General features: G+C 42.9%; 1 long non-coding RNA gene across 5 annotated transcripts in view; it reads right to left on the bottom strand.

Moving 5' to 3' along the window:
* The window catches only part of LOC102158810 (uncharacterized), a 349547-nt gene that overhangs the window by 246914 nt on the left and 90439 nt on the right, over positions 1-12194 (bottom strand). For all 5 annotated transcript variants that reach the window (XR_014844843.1, XR_014844842.1, XR_002343784.2 and 2 more), the window contains exon 3: positions 7519-7630. This is a non-coding gene — a long non-coding RNA (uncharacterized LOC102158810). The remainder of the gene's footprint in view (positions 1-7518; positions 7631-12194) is intronic.

Raw genomic sequence — 12194 nt, 5'->3', positions numbered from 1 at the left:
GTCTGTAAGTTCCACTTCTTGGTAAAGAAACTCTTGCACATGAGCATAGGGAAAAGTTTAAAATATTAGCATTAAAATACAATTAAAGCAGTCTCATTTTTAATGGCAAAAGATGGGGAACAATCTAAATATTCATCAACAGTAGACTGAAAGATAAGTACGATATAATCAAATAAGAATACACCCAATCATGGTGAAGATAAATGAACTGGAGCTACTGTATCAGCATATGGACCAATTTCACAAACATGACGTTGAGTGAAAAAAGACGAGGGCCCATGAAGGTATTTTATGTGAGGGAGAAAAACATGCAAAAGAATAATACATCCTTCAGGTATACAGACTTAAACAACATTTAATGCATAGAAATGATAAAGTCCAAATTCAAAGAACGGGGTGATGGAGGGAAGCTGGGATTTAGGAGAAGCAGACAAGGGGTTTCGGCGTAATGGGGACGAGACAGCAAAGCATAACTATATTATGCTTTATGCATTTTTATCTCTGTATCTTTTATATACATGAATTGTTTCTTAATTAAAAACTAGTCATTATTAACCTGCATATGTTCACATAACCAAAGCATTTCACAATAATTTAATATTTAAGAAATGACACAAAGAATTTCAAGAGGCCGAATACAGAGAGATGAAAGAAAAGGAGCTGAGGAAGAAAACTCAGTTGGAAGTTCAGCACATCGAGTAAGTCCTCAAGTCCATGATGCCTGCAGGGATGCAAGCTGGCCTTCCTGTGCCTAAGGCACCTTCTAAGCAGTGCTGGGAGGGCGCTTTTATGAAACTTGTCATGCGTAGAGGCCATCATAGCCACTTTAGAGTGTTATATTGGATATTTCATTGTTGATTTTTTCTTAAGGCTTGTTTTACTCATTTATTCATTTGTGTATTTTTGAGAATGAAATTAAAAGTCATAACTGTGAAGGTAAAGCTACTCAAAGAATAACATGTTGAAAATATAACTCCTCATTATACCTTTGACCATTCAGAGGGAGAGGTGACGACATAGAGGAAGAAGGAAATGATGGGAAATGAAGAGACGTCTGGAGAGACGGCGGAAGTGGGAGCAGGAGTGGGTCACAGACTGGAAACCCAGGCGGGCACAGAACAGGGGCTGGATACTGGCGCCTATGTGATCACTGTGTATTTAAATAATTTTTTAAAAAACTAACTTTCCCCAACCCTGGAGCAACGACTAACAAACACTTTACAGGAGTCCATATAAAATGTCATGTAGAATTCAAATACATAAGCGGATAAAACTACATTTTCCCCTCTGGTTTAAGCTACAGAGGGAGCCTGCACTGCCACCACGCTGCCCCTTCTCTGTGGCAGCCTCCAAGCATCTGCAGTGTCCTAGGACTTAATAAAACACAACTGGAATATCATTGCCCTGAAACCCACTTTCTGAAGTATGTTTTGCAGAAGCACCAGTTCTGAGACACGTTCTGTACCCGTGGGATTTTACGGTCACACACGTTTGAGACGCGCCACACGTTCGACCGCTCTTCTTGGATGGTCGCAGTGCGTGTGAGAGGCTCTAAGAAGCCCTGCAACACAGAAAATTACTTTGTTTAACCCAGCATTTCCCAAGATGAGGTGAAAAGAGAACACGCTTCTTCACATAATCACCCCACGGAACTCCAAGCACTCTTTTAGAAACACTTGGTTTAAAACCATGTAACCAAGGTATCTTTCCAAGAAGACATCAATATTTGGTTCATTTTCAATACAATAAAGTTACAGTTACCAACAATGCCTTACATTACCCAAATCCTTATTTTTTCCAGTGAATTTCTCTAGTACATTCTCTAGTATTTTCTCTATTAAAAAGGTATACATTGTGATGTATCCAGCTTTGTTCTTCTTTCCCAAGATTGCTTTGGCTATTTGGGGATTTGCCTGTGTGTGTTACCATAATTTTAGGACTGTTTTTCTATTTCTGAAAAAAAAAATGCCATTGGGATTTTATTGACTAGGTAGATCACTTTGGGTAACGAGAACATTTTAACAATATAAAGTCTTCTAATCCATGAACATAGGATAGCTTTCCATTTATTTCTGTCTTCTTTAATTTCCTTCATCAATCTTTTATATAGTTTTCAGTGTGTTAAGTCTTTGGCTTCCTTGGTTAAGCATATTCCTAAGTGTCTTATTCTTTTCATTCTATTGTAAATTATGTTGTTCTCTCAATTTCCTTTTGAGATAGTTAATTGTTAGTGTACAGAAATGCAACTGGTTTTTGTAGGTTGATTTTATATCTTGTACCTTTACTGAAATTGTTTATTAATTTTTAATCACTTTTTTTGTGGAGCCTTTAAGGTCTCCTACATATAAGATCACATCATCTATAAATAGAGATAATTTTACTTCTTACTTTTCTATTTGGATGCCTTTTCTGCATCACACTGATTTCAAAACATATTACAAAGCTATGGAAATTAAAACAATATAGTACAGGCATAAAAACAGACATATTAGACCAACAAAACAGAATAAAGAGCTCCAAATTAAACCTATGTATACATGGTCAACTGATCTTCCACAAGACTGCCAAGAATAAACAACAGGGAAAAGAAAGTCTCTAAATAACTTGGTTTTAAAAGTGGCCAAACAACTTAAATAAACATTTCTCCAAAGAAAGCATACGAATTGTCAACAGGCACATGAAAAGATGCTCAACATTACGAATCATCACGGAAAAGCAAATCAAAACTATAATGAGATATTACCTCACATCTGTTTGGATGGCTATTATTAAAAATCCAAAAACAAAGAAATAATAAGTGTTGGCAAATATGTGGAGAAATTGGAACCCTGTACCCAGGCGGTAGAAATGTAAAGTGGTACTGCTGCTACGGAAAACACTGTGAAGGCTCCTCAAAGAAATCTGAAGAACTACCACATTACCCAGCAGACTCATTTCTGGGTATACACCAAGAAGAACTGAAACCAAAGGATCTCAAAGAGAGAACTGCCTTTCCACGTTCACTGGGGCATTACTCACAATTGCTGAGGTATGGAAACCGCCTAAATGTCCACTGATGGATAAGTAGGTAAAGAAAGTGTGGTATGTACATACAATGGAATACTAGTCCAGCCTTAAAAGAGATGGAAATCCTGCCAACATGCAACAACACAATGACCCCGAAGGATACGATGCTAAATTAAACAAGCCAGTCCCAAAGGATAAGTACCGCGTGATTCCATGATTCCTCATACACGAGTTATCCATGACAGTCAAACTCATGGAAACAAAATGGTGCTGCAAGGAACTGGAAGGAAGGGGAAACAGGGGATTTCTGTCCAATGGGTACGAAGTCTCAGTCGTACAAGATGAATACGTTCTAGAGATTTGCTGCAATCAATGTGCGTATAGTTAACAGGACCGTAGTGCACGCTTAAAAGTACGTCAAGAGGGTCGATCTCATGTTAAAAGTTCTTACCACAGGGAGTTCCCGTCGTGGCTCAGTGGTTAACGAATCCGACTAGGGACCACGAGATTGTGGGTTCGATCCCTGGCCTTGCTCAGTGGGTCGAGGACCCAGCGTTGCCGTGCGCTATGGTGTAGGTTGCAGATGCAGCTCGGATCCCGAGTTGCTGTGGCTCTGGCGTAGGCCGGCTGCTACGGCTCCGATTAGACCCCTAGTCTGGGAACCTCCATATGCTGCAGGAGTGGCCCTAGAAAAGACAAAAAGACCAAAAAAAAAAAAATTAAAATTTCCATTAAAATGCCAGGGTTTACCCAAACCAAAGAGGAACTTGAGTGTTTTCTGAAAAAGTTTTAATGAGCATATCTTTTGTTTGCAAGAATTTACTGTCAAAATTATAGGACACTGATTTAAGAATTTATTCTATTAGAAACAGAAGTGTGAAAATAAGATAATTATTAAAAATTTGCCTTTGGAATATGGGACTTTCCCTCATTTTTGAAACAGGAAAAATAAACTAAGTTGGTGCATAACACCATCTCCCTATGTAAAGAAAAAAACGTACATTTCTCCAGATGTGTGAGAACGATGAGCCCTCATCTGACTGCATAGCTCGGCATGAAGAAATGTCATGTGAGCAGATGTGGGAACCCTTTCTAGGGCTTTTAAAGGAGGAACATTTAACACTGGCAGATAAATTGGATGACCTCAGTAGACCTAACATCCCCGTCTCTTGGGAAACTTTGGAATTCCCTGCTGAGGGTTTCCTGATACGGGGGGAGCACAGCCTACCAAAGGGAAGTGTCTGATTTAAACTGGCCACCTGAAGAAGGTGCTCAAGATACAAGAAATCTCCTTGTGCTTCCCTGCCCTGACCACTTTACCTGTGAGCATGTTTAACATAACACATACACACCTCTTCCTCCATGATATGCAGCCATGCGATATGTATTTATTCTCCTAGATTGTTCAGCCCCTTATTCATTCAGCCAATCAAAATCAGTGTACACAGAATGAGGAAAGTTCAAAGAAATATAAGATTAGGCATTTGCCATTAGAGAGCTTACAATCTCACTGGAGAGACTAGAGGTAGAACATTGACAGTTCTGTAGTAAACAACACGGTAACCCAAGGGATATTACAGATAAATAAATGGGAAGGGCTACATGTCTAGGATAGGAAAGTAAGTGACTCAAGTATTCACTTGCCACCAAGTTTAGAGAAGGAAGAAGTTGCTGGGAGATGAACTGGGCATGGAAGTTTCACGGTGAAAGGAAGCTGACGTAGCCAGAAGGATAAAGTGATCTGGAGAAGCTAAAAATAGGTGCAAAAACACACGCAAGATAGAAATCTTTGTGAATTAAGCTCACAGAATGTATGTGAGCCATTCAAAAGACATAATAAAATTTTGTCATCACTCCTCCACTTTATTGGGTCACATACAAAGCATCCAAAATAAATTGGCTAAACCAAAAAATTTACCAGTAAGAAGCCAAGCAAGAAATAACATCAAAGTGTATCCGTGTATCAGAAACTGGTCAGCACCTGGGCATAGCTTCCTTTTTGATGATCACTTATGTGCCTGAATCCCTAAATATCTACCATTTGTTAAGATATGTTAACTTTTGGAGTTCCTGTCACGGCTCAATGGTTAATGAATCCAACTAGGAACCATGAGGCTGCGGGTTCGGGTTCGATCCCTGCCCTTGCTCAGTGGGTTAAGGATCCGGCGTTGCTGTGGCTCTGGCGTAGGCCGGGGGCTACAGCTCCGATTCGACCCCTAGCCTGGGAATCTCCATATGCTGCGGGAGTGGCCCAAGAAATGGCAAAAAAGACCAAAAAAAAAAAAATATGATAACTTTTTAGAAATAGGTGAAAAAACTGGGAAATAGGAATCCATTAGCTGCTGCCACTGTCACATTACATTTCAAAGAAGTCCCTCCATATTTAAGCCATAATGCTCCAGCTGAAAAATTCTGTTTTGTTTTGTTTTGTTTTTTTCTAGGCCTGGAGCATTGGCAAGTTAATGTGCCAAAAACAGTGGGACTGGGATATTTGAAAGGATTAGCTCCAAAGCAGATAATTCTTCAGATGAATCCATGGAAAACTGTAAGAGGATTTCTGTACCCAAGCTAAAAATATGAAAATGACACTCTAGATATTTCTACTGCGTTGTTTTACTGGGCACCATTTTTTTTAACTTTTGATCACTATCTTCCACAGAATCTTTCTAAATTAATCTAAATATTCTGCCAAGTTCCTAGTTCAAATTGCTGGAGCAACATATAGGTTCAAAAAAAAATGAATCGGGTTGTTATTTATTTTGTAATATCTAATTACATTGTTTTAGACACAATTTGGGCATACAGGAGTGTGCTTACTTTGGGGAAGCTAGGATGCACATTAAGCAATTAGAGAGCACAATAAACACCTTTACATGATTAAATGCTACAGTCGCTACGGTTGAGACTGGAAAAGAGGTCAGACAACAGGGTTAATGATGAGAGTGTCGGACTAGTTAGAAAGAAGGGCTTTCAAGGTTCTGGAGTTCTGCAAGCAAAGGCAGAGAAAAATGGAACGTTCATGCCGTGTGTGGATGACATATGAGAGCAAGAAGGCCAGTCCATGTGGAAGAGAGAGTTTGGGCCAGGAACAAAGGGAAAGAGAAGACAAGACAGGCAGAATGAAGCCGCAGGGTAGAACTGGGGTTATCCAGCTCCGGCCAGCCGCCTATTGTATGAGTGTTCTTGGAACAAGACATTGATTTGTTTATAGAGTCTAGGGGGGCTTCCGCACAAGGCAGAGTTGAGTAGTTGTGAGAGACCCTGAGATCCACAAAGCCTAAAACATTTATCATCTTGCCCTTTACAGGAGAAGTCGGCCAATCATTGGTGTAGAACAGGTAAGCACTGGGGAGAAGGAGGGACAAACGTGGGCTCTGGGACCCCAACAGATGCTGCATCTCCTTCTTCTGCCCGGCCACGCGCGTATAATTGACCCCATTCCCCAGGCCCCACGAGTCTCCTTACAAAGGACAGATTACAGAAGACCTTAACAAACAGGCAGAGGGGGTTTAGAGTTGCTATAGTAGATAGAGGAAGTTCTAAGGGAAGGAAAATGATCCGTCTGGAAGATTCATCAAAGATGAGAGCAGGGAAGTTCCCATCGTCCGTGGTGCAGTGGTTAACGAATCCAACTAGGAACCATGAGGTTGCGGGTTCGGTCCCTGGCCTCACTCAGTGGGTTAAGGATCCAGCGTTGCCGTGAGCTGGGGTGTAGGTTGCAGATGCGGCTCGGATCCCGTGTTGCTGTGGCTCTGGTGTAGGCCGGCAGCTACAGCTCCGATTAGACCCCCTAGCCTGGGAACCTCCATATGCCGAGGGAGTGGCCCAAGAAATGGCAAAAAAAAAAAAAAAAAAAAAAGATGAGAGCAGGAAGGACACCAGGAGGAGAGGCACCAGTTAAAATAGTGCCTAAATCCAAACAGAGGCCGTCATAAGAAACAGAGATGCAACGACAATTCAGGAACCATTCCAAGGGACGACTCAACTTCTGGTGAGCAATTAACACGGGAGGGGTGCTGTGAGGGCAGGCCCGTCAGGCTCGGCGCGACGGCATCGGAGTCTAGACTCAGCTCCCCCGTTTGCCAGCTGTCTCTTTGGCAAAGGCATGTTATCCATCTCCACACGCACTTACGACCCCAGGAAGTTGCTAGAAACCTTAAATGTTCTATTTTCTGAATACCTACGTGGTGACAGGCACTGAGCAAAGGCATTCCCCGTATTTATTTCCAATCTTCCTAAAAGGTTCCAAGACAGGTATGGCCAATCCCATGTCACAAACGAGGAAACTATGCTCAGAAAGGTTTAGGAAATTGCCTGCTGTGACGCGCCTAGTAAAGTAACCAAGTAAGTTTCACACCTATAACTGACCTCTGCACGCACAGGGACGCGTGTGCAAGTGCCCGTGACCATGTGAAGGATGACCACGACTTCATTCTGGAGGTCCGAAAGGCGTTTAGGCAGCACACCTCCCCTCTTCCCCATCCCTCTAAAACAGGGTTAATCAGTGCTCACCCAATACCCGTGTGCTCCGTCACCTTCCCAGCTGCACTCGTGGTTAACTGGACCGTGCTTTGGTCAGTGAGACGTGGGCAGAGGTGGTGTAAGCCGCTCCCATACTTGGCCCCTAAAAACAAAATAATCATCAAAATGTATAGTGGTTTTCAGCTCCCAGTGAACATGCTCTTCTATCAAGTATCTCCTTTGACTCTCACGGCGGCGGCGGCGGCGAGTAAGAGCTGGAGTCATCACCAAAACAGATGACAGATAAAGACACTGAGTCACAACCAGATGGGATTACTCTGTAGGTAACAGGACACCTCCTAAAGCTACGGGGCTTTCATTTCTGAGTGCCAGCTTCCAGCCAGTGCCTAAAGCCAGTCTGTGCCTATTTGCTGAATGAAGTAACGAACATTCATGTATCAACAAGGTTCAGACTGGACAAAAACAGACAGTTCTTGTAAATAACAGAAGTAGCTCGGAAATAATTTCAAAGATTAGCAATTATTCCTTTATTTTATGATTTCTTCCTCTCCTTAATAGGTCTTCGGTTTACAACCAATGTCAGCTTTCATTGTTTAACACAGCAGGACATAAATTCTCTCTCTTCTGATACAAACCCATTCTTTTTTCTGCTCAATGACGACTTCAAACAGACAGTGAGCCAGGCCCACACTGTCACCCTCCACTTGGCAGACCTGAGCCAGGACAGTTTCGGGGCCCTCCTCCTGGGGTGGTTTCTCTCTTTGGATTCATGGGGACAGTTCAGAATGTTAAGGAAACTTAACTGGATTCTATCCTGGATCTCATCCCTATATTAGTTTTAACGACTCAATCCTCTTGCTTATTCTCTAAACTGGCTGTTTTTTTTTTTCCACTTCCACTGGAATTTAGTCAGAAAATTGCTTCAGCTGGATCAGCCAGCCAAGGCTTGGTGTGACAGCAAAAAGGAAAATGAATGGTGAAGAAAAAAACCTAAAGGTTTGCTCTTTGAGATATAATTTAGCGTCTGGCAGGAATAATTCAAGAAAATTATGTCCACTTCCTGGGCATATAACTAAACAAACAATGAGGGGGAGTCCTGCTGAGAGACATTTTCACATTAAAAGGTGCTAAAAATGGGCTAGATCTCCTCATAGCCCTGCTGGAGGCCTTCGTTCAGTTTTTAGTCATTTCCTCCCTCCGTCCCCAGACTGGTGGCAACCGGCGAGGGCAGAGGAAAAAGGAGACGCTGCCCTGTGCTGATTCGCTCAGCAATTCAAGAAGTGACGGGAGAGGGTTGGGGAATCTTGTCCCTTCCGGCCGTTTCTGATGGTCAGAGTGAGGGAAGCCAAGCGAAGGAGGAGGGAGGGATAAAAAAGATGAGAAATCTTCTTAGGATTCTTCTTGGGGAGGGATCTCATAGAGGCCAAAAATCAGAGGATCTGTATGAATTAGGCCCTCACTGATGGCCCCTTGCTACCAAAAAAGATGGAAATTAAATATGCTTAGATATACCCACCATCAGCCATAGCCTCTCCTCCAAAGCTATCAGTGCTGTCTTCTTGAGTTTTATGATCAACACTTGATAACGATGCGAACGTCAGAGTCTTTATGAAGGCGGAACTACCACTGGAAATGCCACGTCCTCTGCATCTACAGTATTCATGCGACAACTGATCCAATAAACAGTCTGGGTGCCTGCTCTGGACCCGGCATTATCTCAGGAGACGTGTCCTCTGGATTCACAGCCTAGGGGTCCCCAAGCAGGACATTATTGCCATGGGGGGCAGAAGAATGCTTTGTTGTGGGGCTGTCCTGTGCACTGCAAGACAGTGAGCAGTTTAGCACCACCCCTGGCTTCTACCCTCTCGATGCCAGTGGCATTCTGCCTCAGTTGTGCTATCAAAATGTGACAACCGACAGTGTCTCCAGACATTGCCCAATGCCCCCTGGAGGGCAGTGGGCACAATTTTACAGAGGGTTAAAACCACTTATCTAACGGGAGAGACACGGCTTTGTAATCAAATCGTCACACTGCAGTGAGAAGGACTAGAGTTTGTAGGGAGGAGAGCAGCCAGATCACCTGGAGTGGAGCAAGAGGAAGCGCCCGTGATCCAGGATGTTAAAAAGCAGACAGTAATAGTAAGAGACAACACACAATGCTTATTGATCCCTTTCTATATGGCATGCACTGTTCTAAGCATTTTGCAGGCATTTTACTCATTTAATCTTCACAAGAGTCCTGGGAGACAGATTCTACGAGTAGCCTCATTTTAAAATAAAGAACCAAGCATAGAAAAATTAAATAAGTTGTCCAGGCTACAGGGCCAATAAAGAATAGAGGTAAGATTCACATCCCAGGCAGTGTATCTCAGTTTATCAGCTAAAAAACAAATAAAATGGTATAAAATAAAAGGAAGGCAGCCTGTCTTCAGCAAATACATTTTTAAATAACATAAGAAGACAAAAAGAGATCTGAATACAAAAAGGAGAAGCACTGCCAGGAGTGAGAAGTCAGAGGGAAAAGAAAGTATATTGTATTATAAACATCAAACTTGCCAAGAGACTAGATCTTAATTATTCCCACCACCACAAAGGAATAATTACATGACATGGTAGACTTGCAAGCTAACACTACAATGGCAATCATGTTGCAATACATAAATGTATCAAACAACAATGTTTTATGTCAAAGCTATTTCAATTAAAAAGAACAAGAAAGCAGGAGGCAAAAAGAAGCGTGTCCAAAAAAGAGGCAATGTTGAACCACTTTGGAAAACTGTATGTTGTAAACAATTCGCCTTCGAGGAAACCAGGCACTGGCTACAATTTGCATATGCAAATTCCCACTCACAGGCTTTATAAATATGATACAGTTTGAACAGAGTATTTAGCCTGGAAACCAACGTCATTCTACTTCGGAGCCAGTCCAATTTTTTATACTTCCAAAGAAGGCACGTGGCAGGGTACTAACTGGTACACAAAGCTTTAGAATAAACAGAACTTACTTTGAAGGGTTTGCTTTTTTGAATGTTTAATATTTCACAAAAATCGAATGTATACTGTAAATTTGACATTCCTTGGGTTAAACTCAAGCTTTCAGGAAATGTCAGGCTTGCAATGTCGCTGCAGGCCGTGGCCCCAGATCTCCAGGCAATGTGGGCCCTCTTTTTTTCTTTTTAAATTGAGAATCTCATCCCTACAGCATAGTAAGGATTTGGGGTTGGTTAGGCATATTTTTAGAAACTGCAGGCAAAAAGAAGTGTCATTGTAGTATTTTTGGTTGAAAACCAGGCCAGCCCAGATGGACGGTGCCTTCAAGAGCAGGCTTAGGGTGAAGCCATGTGGCAGTTTCTGTGGCCAGTTTTGGGGGCCAGCTTGCGAGAGAATCCCTACATCCATCTCAAGCTGGCTGTTTGGGATAAACATTCTAAGAAGAAACCAGAACCAGGTCTTGGACAGACTCCCTGTCTGTGCCTGTGCCTCAATCAGGAAGCTCCGGGTCCTGCCGCACCTGCTGTCAGCTCTCACCTCAGGCGCTTCAATCTCTTCTTCCCTTTGCCTCAGAAGCGCTCCCGCCTTTCCCTCAGCTCCATCAGGTCCCTCCCCAAAGGCCACCTTCTCACTGAGGCCTCGACCGCCCCCTACTTAACCCCAGAAATCCCTCCCCCCTCTTTCATCCTTGTTCAGAACACCCAGTATCATCAAACAGGCTACCCACGGTACTTTATTATTTTTTTAATTGTTTCTCTCCTACCATTAGCATGTTAGCTCCACACAGATGGGAGTTTTTGTCTGCTTGGTTCCCACCTAATATTCTCTAGCATCTAGAAAATATCAGTAAATATCTGTGCAACGAATCAAGCATGTCATTTAACCCTCACAAATATCACGTCTTTGAATGCTTCTCTTAGGTGTGAGTCTGCCACGGTGTTGTGCTAATAATGACAGTAAATAACCTTAGCCCAAGCGCCTTTGTCATCTCGGGCTGCTGCTCTGGAAACGTGAGAGCAGAGGCTCAGCATGGCCCTATTCTGCAGAGAGCCCCTTCTGGGCGAGGCGGCAGCCTTCCTGCTGTGCCCTCGCAAGGTGGAGAGAGAGGGCTGGGCTCCTTCCCTTCATGTAAGGGCACTAACCTCATCTCGGGGGCCCCACCCCCTAAGACCATCCTGTCGGAGGTTATGGTCTCAACATGTCAGTTTAGAGGGACGCACATATCCAGTCCGTGACGCCAAGCACCCAATCATGAATGTTGTGGCTCCTTTTCTAAGATCAGCCCTATTGCCCATTTTCTTTCTTTCCTTTTTTTTTTTTTTTTTTCTTTTTTGGTCTTTTTAGGGCTTCACCTGTGGCATATCAAAGTTCCCAGGCTTGGGGTTGAATTGGAGCTGTAGCCGCTGGCCGACACCACAGCCACAGCAATGCCAGATCTGAGCTGTGTCTGTGACCTACACCACCACTCACTGCAGTGCTGGATCCTTAACCCACTAAGTGAGGCCAGGGATTGAACCTGCATCCTCATGGATGCTAGTCAGGTTCCTTTCCACTGAAACATAAGGGGAACTATTGCCCATTTTCTAGATGAAGCAGTTGAGGCTCAGAAAGGAAAATCGCTTCCTCAAAGTCACAGAGCTGGGCCTCAAACCCAGGTTTGTCTGGCTCCAAAGTCATGTGCTCTAAACTCCACGAGTATTTCACTGATAAAAATA

Source organism: Sus scrofa, chromosome 4, assembly GCF_054392235.1.
Source record: "Sus scrofa isolate SSC_HxYL_T2T_F1_AM1 chromosome 4, Sscrofa_HxYL_maternal_Yorkshire_Landrace_v2.0, whole genome shotgun sequence".
Lineage (NCBI taxonomy): Eukaryota > Metazoa > Chordata > Mammalia > Artiodactyla > Suidae > Sus > Sus scrofa.
Note: the sequence above shows the minus strand (reverse complement) of the source record. Positions and strands in the feature narration are given on the sequence as shown.